Raw genomic sequence first — 12,984 nt, forward strand, 5'->3', positions numbered from 1 at the left:
GAGAGCTGCTGGCTGTGCAGGGAGACTTCAAACCCAGTAACCTATATGGCAGAAGAGGCAGCGTTTGCATGCTTGTGCCAGCTGTGCATGTCTCTGCCATGGAAAAAGTGAGCTGCTGATGTGGGCAGACAAGCTAGTGCATTGAGCCCTTGCTGCTCTTGGGTTTTGTTTTTCGCCAGCCTAATGGCCCATAAGTGGAGATTCTCATCAGTGGAGCTGGTGGGGCTTGCGCTCAGCCCATCTTCGCCAGGAATCTGCTGCTCTGGTTCCCTGTCACAGGCTTTGACGGATGCCTGAGGGAAAGCGAGGGCATGGCTCAGCCTGATGTGCCAAGTGACTGATGGTGTGGTCTGATGACTGACGCCACGTGTCCGCGGCAGGCGTGCGGGTGCTCCTTGCTCTTCCTCTGTGGGAAATGGGAGGAGAGGGGGCTGCCTTGACAGCTTGTTTTGAAAGCAAAATGACTCCAGGGCTGGATTCTTTTTTTTTTTTTCCCCCTCCCCCCCCGCATCATCTGCCCCCCCGCCTTTTTCTTTTTTGCTTGACAGAAAAAGCATAACTCGTCTTTGTTTAATTGGTGCTTTGTGCCTGTCTCCTGCCAGAACTCAGCAGAGAGGGGGCTGGCTGGATCAAAACGGCTCTAAGTTGGGAAGCTGTTATACGTCTGGCCTGCCTGTTTAAGATAAAAAATCAACTTTTATTCCCCACGCCCACCCACCCCCCCCGAGTTGTAAGCCAATTCCTCATGCACCATAAAAGCAAAGCAGTGGATGCTGCTGTAAGCCCTCCTCAGAAGACACCCCATCAGAGGAGCCCGATTGACATGGGGAGCACATGGCTGAGTGCTGGCGAGACGGCACGCCGTGCGCTTGACCTTCTGCTGAGTGTGGGGTTTGGAGCATCTAATTGGCACGTTCTTGTAAGGCTTCAGACTATTTCATGATCTTACAAATAAGACCTGCCAGTGCCTGAAACAGAAAACAAATGCGTTGCGGATCAAGCGAGGAAGAGCTCAGTACTCCATGGGCAGCGCTGCGGTGTGCTGGCAGCAGAGTGAGCAGATCTGGCCACACTGCCTGTTTGGCAGTGCTTCCTATGCAAGCAGGGCAAAAGTAGGGTTAGAGCAGTGCCCCCAGCTCTCCGGGAGGGTCCCTTCAACCATCCTGTCTTGGTTTCCGTCTCTGTTGAACATCTGTGATGATATGAGGCCAGGTAACATCTCCTTGGGGGGGTGGCATATCTGGGAGCACATGCCCTTGTGCTGTCTTCAAGCTGTAACTCTGGCAGAAAACAGCATGAGGTTGCCTGTGCTACGAGACCTGCTGGAGCCTTTGCCGGCTGGGCTTGCCCTGGTCTTTGCAGAGCAAAAGCAGCCAAATTGTGTGCTGCAACATGTGGCTCATGCCTGGCTGAGTGCTCTTCCCTCCAAGGGGCTCCGTCTGCTCTCCTGGACTTCTGGAAGGGGCTGGGTGACTCCCAGTGCTGCTTGTTCCAGCCCTGCCTGTTGGAGTGGTTGGGTCAGGAGCCCTTCCTGTGGGATACGAAATGGACTAGGTGTCCCCTTGAGGTCCCTTCCAGCTGCATCTGTCCCTGTGCAAGGGGACAGCAAGAAAGTCAATTGCTTGGAATTTTTTGCCTCTACTGTAGATTTTGCAGGTGCTTCTGCCCTTCCCCAGCCAGAGGCAGGGGCAAGGCAGCAACTTGCATCTTGTTCTGGTTTGGGGGCATGACTTAGCCCTGCTGGGCTGTGTTTCTATCTCTCTGCCTTGCACAAGCATAGGTAGCTTTTGGTGCAGACCAGCCCCGGTGCGTGTGGGGCAGAGGAAATCGAAGTGATTGCAAGTGGTTTCACAGCAGTTGTTTGGTCACTTCGGAGGCATCAGGGCAAACCTGGTGCTGGGGCAACGTTTCTGTAGGTGTTTCTGGGGCTTCTTTTCAGGATGATGGGAGCAAAGCATAAAGTGGCTTGTCTATGAACATTAGGCTGTCCCGTGGACGTACCGGGGAGCCTTGCTATACGTGGTGAGTAGTGCTTTCCTTTGGGGGGAAAGGGGATCCTGGGAAGGGGCTTGGAGGAGGATGCAAAGAGGGGGAGTATTTGCAGCTGGAGATTGATGGGATCTGAGCGGGGCCCATTCACTCAAGGAAAGGCATCTGCAGTGATGGGCATGTGAGAAAGTGGGAGCCTGGAGGAGCTGGGTACAGCCATAGGGGTGGAGTGGTGTTAAAGTTGATGTCCTTGGGCCAGGGAGGTATCCTGGTGAGCAGGTGATTGTCAGGATGGGAGTATAGTTGCTGTGGAGGCATCTGGAGAGAGAACTGGGAAATTGGCTTGTGCTGGGCTGAATTGGTAGGGACAGCCAGGTCTCCATGAGGAGATGTCAGAGTGATACCGCTATAATTTATTTCGCACAGCCACCAAAGGGCTGCGAGTGGGGTCTACCTAATGTTTGGTAGGTGCTTGCCTACAGAGGAGAGGGGGAAGGGCTGGAGCTGAGTCCCACCTGGACTGATGCAAGTCCAGAGTCACTTCGCTGTCTCTGGTGAATGGTGCTGCCACAATGATGTTACCCCACTCTTGAGACAGGCAAGGAGGTGAGATGCCATCTGTGAGAGACAAAAGCCCTGATGGGCTGCACGTGTTGAGAGATGGGGATGTTTAGATTGTCAACGGGGTTGGATGCCCAAAGGAAGAGGTATTTGAGGGAAGGAGACCCTTGAGGCTTGTTCCTTATTACATTTTATATGGGAGCTTTGGACCCTCTTATATGAGGGAAGAAAAAAACAAGTAACGGCTCCATCACAGTAAAATCCTAATTTGCCAAATCATCTTGTCCAAGATTGTCTGCACTCTACATGTAGGATTTTTCTTCACTTTTATTGGGACTGCTCCAGGCATCTTCCCTCAGGGTTGGTCTTTCCCATCTACAGCCCTTCTTCTTGCAGCCACCAAGAGCCTTTCCCAGCTTGTTCTCCACTCTGGGCTGAGCAAGGTATTGATGCTCTGGATGCGTCTTGCTTCTGAATTTGCAGAATTTATTCAGGAAATCAGTATTTCAGACCCTCCCCAGAGCTGGCTGTATCAATGTGCAAGTGTGGGAGAAGCTGGCAGCCACTTCTGTGGGCCACTTCTATTTTTAGCTCCAGGTCTGCAGTCGCAGGGCTCCCGCCCCACCATGCTGACAGCTGTGGTTACCCTCCTCGGACATGTCTGGAGGAAAGCAGGGCAAGGTGCTCTAACCTGGTAGTTTAAGGGGCAACGCGATGAGTCTTTTCTGCTTTTCCTTCTGACCCTCCTTCTACCTGTGCTTTAGTTATTGTGTTCTTGCCAGTGGAAAATAACTGGTATATACCTATTCTTAAGTTCCTGAGGAGTCTTAACCTTATTTCTAGGCTGGAAATACCGTACTCCATTGGGCAGAAATTGAGGGCTGCAGTAATTCCAGCATTGCACTGTAGGCTCTGGGGAGTAGCTGACTGCTTCCCGGGAACGGATGCTTTGCTGGTATCTCCTTGTTCTTGCTGCCAGATGTGTGATGGACAGTGGATTCTCTGCCCTGAGTGTGGGAATAGGGCTATAGGGAGAGAGGAAAGTGGGAAGGAGTGATGCCCTCCAGCAGAGGAGGTTTGGTTGGGAGCTTTGTGTGTTGCACCTTGCCCTGGGGACCAACTTTCTGCTCCTTCAGCCTGATGAGAGCTCAGCCTGCTGCAAGCTCTTGCTGTTTCTGCCTTCCCAGGTGAAGGTACAGGGGGCAGAGGAGAGGATGGCCCCTTCCTGCATCCCTCTTCCCCATCTGTGGGATCCAGAGCCGAGGTGGGAGTCCCTCTTGCAGAGGTGAGTGGGGAGCCCTAATTGCCCTTCTTCCCAAGGCTCCTGTGTGGGTTAACAGCCTGTAATGGGATGGGTTGTGTTACCCTATTAAGCCCCAATGGGGTTCCTTGTCGACTTAAAAGTGTGAGGAATTTCACTCAACCATGTTAAAACATTTCCACCCCCTGTAATAGCTTCATGCATTGATTTAACCCTATGGCAGCTGGGGTTGTTTGCGAGGAAAAGCCATCTGGCTCTCCCCAGCCTCCCGTCCTGCCTTCATGCAGCTACTTTGGACAACATTTGCATTTCTGGAGGATCTTATTAGCAGGAGGGCTGCTCTAGCTCTTGCCTTTGCAGTCCTCCTGGTGGCTGGCTTGACAGAGCTGGTGTGGGAAGCAATTTTCCTTCCATTTCGCTGAGCATGGTCTTGCTTTGCTGCTTTTAATGAGAGTAATTTTGCCCTGGCTTGTATCAGCCGCAGCCCACCTGTGCTGCCAATTACACCAGCGGATTTGGTGTGACCTGCGGAGCTGGGATCAGGGTGTCCGAGGTTTAAGTGTTTCTGAGCTGCAAGGTGTGAAAAATCTCACCAGTGTTGAAACAGAGAGGGGTGGGGGAGCAGCTTGCTGGGTTATGAAAGACCTAAGGACATGCCTGTATCAGGTGCTGTTGATCTCTGGGGAATTTAGAGAAGCAAGGGCTTGCTAATTGCAGGCGTGTTGCCAGCACGTTGGGAAAGAAATTCTCCTTAATCACAGGCTGTGTGCCCTAATATTTTTAATTTTTTGTTGTTGTTGTTACTGAATTAGTTAAATGTGTATTGTAACACCTTGGTGCCTGGGTAGGCAGGAAGGCTACGCGTGCGGACCTCAAGTGTGTGTGCCTGTATGCAAACACACTGACAGGGCTCTGTGGGAGCGAGGGTGGTGGTTCTGCTACATAAATACGATGCATCTGTCACACGTTTCCCATTTCTGGAGAAGCTGGCGTGCAGGCCAGCGTGTGCCTTGCTCACGCTGACCCAGGCACCGTCCAAGATGAGCCTTCTGTGGTGACTTCCTTCAGGCTGGTGGCTGATGCTCAAATTTGTTCCTGCCTCTTTGTAATAACTGTTGTTGTTATTGTCATGGTTTCAGTCATTGCAGGGCAGGTTTGAAGGAGAATATTGGCTGGACTGGTGTTAGCCTGTGTCCTTCGGGGCCCCAGGCGAAAGGCAGTGGCGAGGGTGTGGAAATTGGGGTAGCTGGGTGATTGCAACACCAGGGAGCCCTGCCCTAGGGCTCAGTGCCTCTGCTGATATTTCTGCACCAACGAGCTGTCCCCGTGTGCAAATATACTGATATCTGAGGCATGCATTTAAAGTTTTGGCTGGTTCAAGATGCTTTGCTAGGGCCCAGCATCTGAGTGTTTGGAGAAGACAGTATTTTGGAGGCTGGATGGGCACTGCAGTGACTTGGTAGGTACTGTGGTCCTGCCTTGGTGCAGAGCAGGGGGCACAGCCTGTGGGGAGAGCGATCTCTGGCAGCATGGCTGCATGTAGGATGACTACAGCAAGAACAACTTGTGTCAACTCTTTTTTTGTCGAGGTTTCTGGTGAGGGGAGCAGCTTGTGTTGTCGCTAGCAAGCAGTGCTCAAAGGGCTGTGCACGAGGGTACTCGGTGAATTTTGCAGCTAGGCTGTGCTGGCTCTTGCCCTGCGTGCAGGTCAGCTGTCTCCTTGGTGTGTCATTCAAAAGTGCTGTGCTCTGTGCTAATGCCTGTGTGGTTAGGTGCAGGGAAGAGGGCTCCAAATTTTCAAGCTGGGGCAACTGGAGGGAGAGCTGCAAATGAATGAGGTGTTTGTAGGATCCACCCTCAAAGCGGGGGGGTGGGTAGCATAACTGATGCACTTTGAAGAAATGTGAAGATACTGTAGATGAAATGAAGGCTAGCCTCTATTTCAAAGGCTTAGACCTTCCCTGGCATAGCCTGGCCTGGGTCTGTACTTTCTTGGCAAGGATATTCTTGTAAATGGAAATGCTGGCCTGGGTGACCTTCTGTGTCTGGCTGTTGGAGGAAATGTGCTGAGCCAAAACAAGTGTTTCCAGAGCTGAGCCCTTGGGCTCGGGGTCTGCTGATCTCCCTGCTGAGATGCTGGGGTTGGCAGCCTGGCTGTGGTCCTTGAGTGCCTAGGCTTGCTCCCAACTCAGGCCCATCAGACCACCTGTGATATGAGCTTGCTTCTGACTCTGAAGGTCAAATGGCTTGCAGCAGGGTGACAAAGGAGCCCTTGATCTGAAAGCGAGATTGTTCTTGTGCCTTGTCCCAGGAGGGGTTTTGTGGGCTGGGATGCATGCTGGCTGAAAGGAATACTTAAAACGTTCTTTCTTTGCTCCTGTGAAAAGCCCTTGCGAATGTGAATCAAAATATCTGTCTCAATGCTTTTGTGCCACATGCTTCAGGCTGGCTTATTCCCTGAGAATGGCTTGATCAGTACAGCCAAATGTCCTGGGGTCCTGTCCCTGACAGCAAACAGTAGTGGACATGCAAGGAAAGGCATAAGAACAGGGTGAGCATGCACTGGTGTAGCTCCAGCCTTTGACAGGCTGTGGCTCAAATGTCTTCAGCCAGAAGTAAAGAGTTTTTTTTTTTTTTTCTCTGCTGTGAATTTGTCCAAGTGCATAGATTCAAGAAAGTAACCCTTGATCACCCTCAGCATCCTCCAGCCAACAGTCCCACCGCACTGCTACACCTCTTGCAGGAAGGGCCAGCTCTTCACATCAGGGACCTGCTGCCCATTGCCTCTTTCTGTTTCCTGCTGTGGAGGCTTGGGTGCTGCCAAGGACTGAGTGGGAGACTCATGCCTCACTCTCCACCAGTGCAAAGCCTGTGCTTGTGTATCTCCAGCCCTGCAGCTGCAAGGTATCCTCCAGCAAGGCCCTGTGCTATGAGGAGTCTTGCATGATGCTCTGCACCCCAGCCTCACGCCGCATCCCTTTTCTGCCTGGCCATGCCTTGTCAGGTGTCTCCAGTCACATGTTTCATGCTGTGCCACAGCTGTCCGGTTGCACATCTCCAGTGTTGATGTGTGACAGCTGAAAGATCAGCTTGTTTCTGCAGGGTGTAAGTTGCTCCTGGGGTCCCATGTGCACGTGCTGGGCTGTTGTGCTGCAGCCGTGAGGCACACGCCAGCCACATCTCACTGAGATTTTCCCCAGCTCTTTCTCTTCTTGGAGCTTTGTTCAATTATGTTTTGGCAATACAGCAACTGAGGGCGCTTATACTGGGCAAATAAAATGTCAGCATCTCAGCCTGAAAAATACCTCATAAATTTCCTCTATACAACTTTAAATTAAAAAAGAAAAGCTGCAAACTGGCAGTACCCATTCTGGTGAGCCTTTGGCAGTGCCCTTTTGATCATGAGGAAAAGGGATTGGGGTGACTTCTGCATTGCAAGAAGTTGTGCTGGGGCTGGAGGGAGGCTGTGATCACTAGATTGATCATCCAGTCTTAATCCACTGGTGATGGTGTTAATTACTGCCTTCATGTGTTAACATGACACACCAGGGGGACCTGTCATACCCTTAACTTCTTGCAAGCTGTCCTGATGGTGACTATCATTCCTGTCACATAAGCTGTAAATTGAAGGCAGTGCACAGTCCCTGGGAGGCAATGAGTCTACTTACGTATGTCAAAGGGCTGGCCCATTGGAGCAGCGTAGCCCATATTGCATTTGTAGCCTGATTTGCAAGCTTCCTGCTCTGCTCCTGCTGCAACTGTGGCTTTCTACCATCTGCTTGCCCTTGAGCTGCAGAGCATGGCTCTTGGCCTGAGCAGCGATGTGCAAGGATGTTTGCAGAGCAGGGATAAGCTGCCTCGTGCCCAGGGGGAAACACCAGCAGGAAAGATGGTGGGAGCTCTCAGCTGTACCATGTGCCTGTTGTGCTTTTCTGGGAGTGATGGTCAGGCAGATGGGAGCTTTTTGGTCTTGCTCCCCACGTGCTCTAGGCCTGTACCATTGAGCTGCAGGCAGAAAGCTGTTTGCGGTCTCTTGCTCCATGTGTAGATCATGGCAGGCTTGCTCAGTGCTTTTGGGTTAGGATAATCCTCACCTGGGTCTAGCCTGGATTGCAGCTCTGGTAACTGTTTGCCTACGTGCCTGGTTAACCAAGAGCTGAGCCGTTGTAGCCCTTTCCTTAGGAAAAAAGCAAGTACCTGCTGGCTCATGCTCCCCTGAGTGAGGCAGGGTGTGAGCAGACAGCCTGCAGCCGGTGGAAAGCATGTTCCCTGCATGCCATTGTCTTGCACATTGCTGTTACAGCTGGCTGTGAAGCGCTTGGAGGATTTCTGTTTTCTCCATGTAAGTGTAATACAAAATCTAATCTACTTAAGATGCAGCTCTGCATCCACTCCCTCCACCCTGCGACTCTGGGTCATGGATGGTCACTTAAAAATCACAGTACTCTGCATTGAACTGAAGGAGGCTCCGTGACCCGCAGCCTCTGACCAAGAGATGCTGCAAAGGCAGGTGAGGGAGAGGAGGAAATTTATTTTTTTTATCTTCTTGTTCCTTGTACCGTCCCTCTGAAATGCTCTGAGCTATTTAGGGAATGGACGGTCAGGAGGCTGGCGAGGATGCGAGGATGAGGGCAAACTGTCACTTGGTGCTGGTCCAGGGTACCCTCGTACCCTGCCCAGCTTGTGCAGGGCTGTCCAGGCATTCCTTCTGGTGGAAGATGAAGTGTCTGGGCTGTCGGCAGCTGATGGACAGCCCCACTGCACACTCCTCCCCAAATCTGCTGGCCCAAGTGCTCTTCCCTGGGGGACAGGGGCCTGCCAAAGGGCACTTTCGTTTTCCCTTCCGTTGTTCCCCACAGGGCATTCACATGGAAAGCTGCCAGGTTTCTCCAGCATCTTCCAGCTCCTGGGGGACAGGCATGGCTAAGCCCACCCAGTGCTACCTGTAGCCCACCTGGCTGGCCCTGGTGCCTCCCCTGAGAGCTGAGGAGCATAGGAAAGAAATGGCACAGACTGCAAAGGAGCTGGCTGGTGTGCTTTGCTCTTCTCTTAAACAGATCATGCAGCTGATCAGCAATCCTGGCAGGTTCCCTGTGCCCAGGAGCGGGGGTACCATGGCAATGCAGGGAGCCGAGAGAGGTCAGAAAGGGGACAGGGATGTCGGGGCTCAAATCCAGCCAGGGTTAGTGTTACCCTGGGCTCTCCCACGTGATTTGCAGGAGGATATTGCTGTTGTGTGGGCAGTGCAATGGGGGTTACTGTGATCCTTTTAACAGGACACTTTCAGAGACACTTAAGAATTAGATCTCTGGCCCCTGTTGGGCTGAGGACATCCTGGCAAAAGGTTATCTTGTGGCAGAGCACGAAGCAGGTTTCTTTGAAATGCTGCGGGAGGAAACCTCCCCTCGTGTTTGTTTCCAAATCCTCCTTCTAATCAGATGGATTAGGCTGATTGTCAGCATGCGGTGCTGTGACTGTCCAGATAACAACCTCAACTTTTTTGTCTTAAGCAAAGGAAAGTACCAGCAAAAACTCTGTTTGCGGGAAATGAATTAAAAAAAAAAATCCCTGATTTTTATTTATTTTTTTTTTCCAAAGCTGGTTGTTTCTCGTTTGACCTTTGGCTGTACAAGAGCTTAGGCCAGCAGAACCTCAGGTGGAACAAGCTCCTGTTTTGGTGCTCAAATGCATAAGGATGCTTTGTCCTGCTGTTAAGGCCAGAGTGCATGTACATCACCTGTATCCCTGCTGCATCAGGGAAGCAGTGGGAGTTTTAAGGCCCCCTTGGTTATATGGCTTCTTTCTTTCCTGGTCTTGCTGTGGCCACGAAGAACTGAGCCTTCAGGACAGCTTTCCTTGACTTCTAGGGGCCACTTCACCTCTTTTGACAAACATCCGTGGGCTGTTTTGTGAAGTGTTGCAATATTTCTCTGCTTACAAACTTGCTCTCTCCTATAGTTGCCTGTATGCACAAGTGCTGCTGTATGGGTGTAAGGTTTTGCCTTTGCAGCTGTGCTTGGGCTGCTCTGTGCCTTCAGTGTCTTGGGTTGAGAAGTGCTGGTCTGTGGAGCTCCATGCTGGTGCATGGGTCTAGGAAGGGAGAGCAGCCCCTGGAAAACATCCCCTCCTAGCCTGGGTTGCATTTCTGTCGTCTTCTGTCAGTCAGTAATGCCTGACTGAGCTCATCATGCTCAGGGGAAGTTTGTCCCTGCCTTGCTAGCTTTGAGCCCTTCTAATATGCTTCCATAGGCATTTATTTCTGTGCTTTCCCCAGAGCTGTCACCAGCTTGGAGCACAGATGTCTTCAGGATTGAATGCTCTTGTGTTATCATTTGGAAACTCATGAGGGGAAAAAGATTTTTTTCTGGGGGACGATAATGACCTTGTTGTGCTTGAGGTCAATGAAACATCAAGCTGCCTCTTCTGGGGTGCCTGTGGCTCACTCTGTGTGTGTGTGTGAAGCGGAAGCCTTTCTTTCATGGAAGGATCTCTTGGTTGGTCACATCTTCTGCAGCCACCAACCTCTTGTGATAGTTATTCATCCTGGGAGATTAATCTTTCCCTGATTCAGGCGTCTTCATACTAGGGATATTTCCCTAGTAGGGGCAGCTGTGGGGAGAAGGGAGAAGGCTTTCTTCTGCCCCCCACCCCAAACTCAGTGTTGAAGTATCCTGAAGTCTCTCTAACACCTTGGATGTGCTCATGCTGAGGGTTACATGCAATGGCACAGAGGGTCCGTGCTTGCCCTCAGCCAGTCCTGGAAGCCAGGCTGTGCCAGAGTCTCACTTCAGACTGGTATTCCACTTGCCCTCTGAGCTGTGCCACTGGCCAGCAAACTCCAAAGCTGGTGACCCATCAGGGTGCAGCGCTGGAGCTTCTCTTGGCACTTGCTCCCATGCACTTGGCTGCAAGCCCTGTGGTGTCTGCCATCTCTGCTTGGAGGGGACAGGCGTGCTGAGGGTTTGATCTTGCCAGCTGCTGGCAATAGCTCATTTTAATTTCCGTAATGGACCTGGTTCCTGCGGAGATGGTCCAGAGAGAGATAAATCACAAGGCTTGCAGAAGAGGGGTGGGGGCACCAGCTGAAGGAAGAGCCCATCTATTTCCCATCCAGTTTCTTCCTCTGTCTCTTGTCTTTGCCAAGGCAGACCTGTTTCCTGCAGTCCTGGATGCTCTCCAGTATCTTATAGTTTACCAGGCTGGAGATAGTATAAATCACACTTGGAAGATGCTGAACCAGAGAGTTTCCTGACCCTGATGGGAGTGGGGAGGGAAGAGGAGGAGCAAGAAGGGCTGAAGAGGGGAGGGAGCTGAGGCTTGAGTGAGTGGGAGATGATTTCTGGGTGAATATTAAGCAAGCAGGAGCCAGGCTTGGCATGCAGCAAGGCTGTTTGAAGGGAAGGTGGTGTATTGCTGCAGTATGGCACTGCTGCTTCTCATTGCTGTTTCCCCACCTGTCCCAAATGCTCAGCATTTGGCCCAGGGGCTGCAGGAGCTGGGCTGGAGGTGAGTGATGATTCCAGATCTGTGCATCCCACCTTCTGGCAGAGAAAAAAAGCACTGCTGGGGGTAGTCCTGTATGCAGCTACCCTGTGTCCAGGTTGACCAGACCTCTGCTGCTTCCCTGATTGAGGCTAATGCTATAAAGTGCCATCTGGTTTTAGCATGTAGGCTGTGTGCAGCATCTCTTCTGGATCTTCTCTTCAGGGCTCTTCTGGAAAAAGGTACCTAGAATATGCTGCCAAAACAAACTGTTTTCCTGTAAGTCTTCCTGCTTAGCTACTTTTTTCTGCATGTCTATTAATCACAGAATCGTATAGGTTGGAAAAGACCTTTAAGATCGAGTCCAACCATAAACCTAACACTACCAAGACCACCACTAAACCATGTCCCTAAGCACCTCATCCACACATCTTTTAAATACCTCCAGGGATGGTGACTCCAACACTTCCCTGGGCAGCCTGTTCCAATGCTTGACAACCCTTTCAGTGAAGTAAAATTTCCTAATACCCAATCTAAACCTCCCCTGGCACAACCTGTGGCCATTTCCTCTTGTCCTATCACTTGGGAGAAGAGACCGACCCCCACCTCTCTACAACCTCCTTTCAGGTAGTTGTAGAGAGTGATAAGGTCTCCCCTCAGCCTCCTTTGCTCCAGGCTAAACAACCCCAGGTCCCTCAGCTGCTCCTCATCAGACTTGTGCTCCAGACCCTTCACCAGCTTCGTTGCCCTTCTCTGGACACGCTCCAGCCCCTCAATGTCTCTCTTGTAGTGAGGGGCCCAAAACTGAACACAGTATTCGAGGTGCGGCCTCACCAGTGCCGAGTACAGGGGCACGATCACTGCCCTAGTCCTGCTGGCCACACTATTTCTGATCCAAGCCAGGATGCCATTGGCCTTCTTGGCCACCTGGGCACACTGCTGGCTCATATTCAGCCGGCTGTCGACCAACACCCTAGGTCCTTTTCCACCAGGCAGCTTTCCAGCCACTCTTCCCCAAGCCTGTAGCGTTGCGTGGGGTTGTTGTAACCCAAGTGCAGGACCCGGCACTTGGCCTTGTTGAACCTCCCACAGTTGGCCTCGGCCCATCGATCCAGCCTGTCCAGGTCCCTCTGCAGAGCCTTCCTGCCCTCAAGCGGATCAACACTCCTGCACAACTTGGTGTCATCTGCAAACATTAATGCCTTCTTCTCTACCCAACTTTCAGCACTGCTGAGCATAGGGACTTTTTGCAGTCAGCTGGTGAAATGTGGTCCCTGAGCATCTTTTTGAAGATCCTCTAAGTGAGAGGGAGCTATGAGATGCCAGGGGACCACATCTATCCAGTCACCTCCTGGGAGCCTCCAACCAGGCATGGCAGCAAGGTAGAAGTAGCCAAAGCTTAGCAGCAGAGAAGAGCTCCCTTGTGCTCATGCAATGGTAAAAAAAACCCCAAAGCTTAAAAAAATGACTGAAGAGGAAGAAAAACTTCTTCTCTTTTCCAAAGCCTCTTTTTCTCAGACTGACCAGCAAGGTACTGTTGTCCAGGTGAGGAGGCAACCTGGAGGATGGCAGGACAAAACTCACAAGTCAATGGGCAGATGGGAATGGAACTCTGCTTCTGGTGCTGCAGCACTGGCCAGTAAAATGCACTCTCCTGCATAAGCTGTAGGAGGCAGCTTGCGCTGTGCAGA

General features: G+C 51.6%; 1 protein-coding gene across 1 annotated transcript in view; it reads left to right on the forward strand.

Moving 5' to 3' along the window:
* The first annotated feature begins 5,151 nt into the window (after window positions 1–5,151).
* CNTFR (ciliary neurotrophic factor receptor) overlaps window positions 5,152–12,984 on the forward strand; it is a 191,961-nt gene continuing 184,128 nt past the window's right edge. The window contains exon 1 of the mRNA XM_072859795.1: window positions 5,152–5,270. The gene's annotated coding sequence lies outside the window, so the exon portion shown is untranslated. The remainder of the gene's footprint in view (window positions 5,271–12,984) is intronic.

This window comes from Ciconia boyciana, chromosome 4, assembly GCF_034638445.1.
Source record: "Ciconia boyciana chromosome 4, ASM3463844v1, whole genome shotgun sequence".
NCBI lineage: Eukaryota > Metazoa > Chordata > Aves > Ciconiiformes > Ciconiidae > Ciconia > Ciconia boyciana.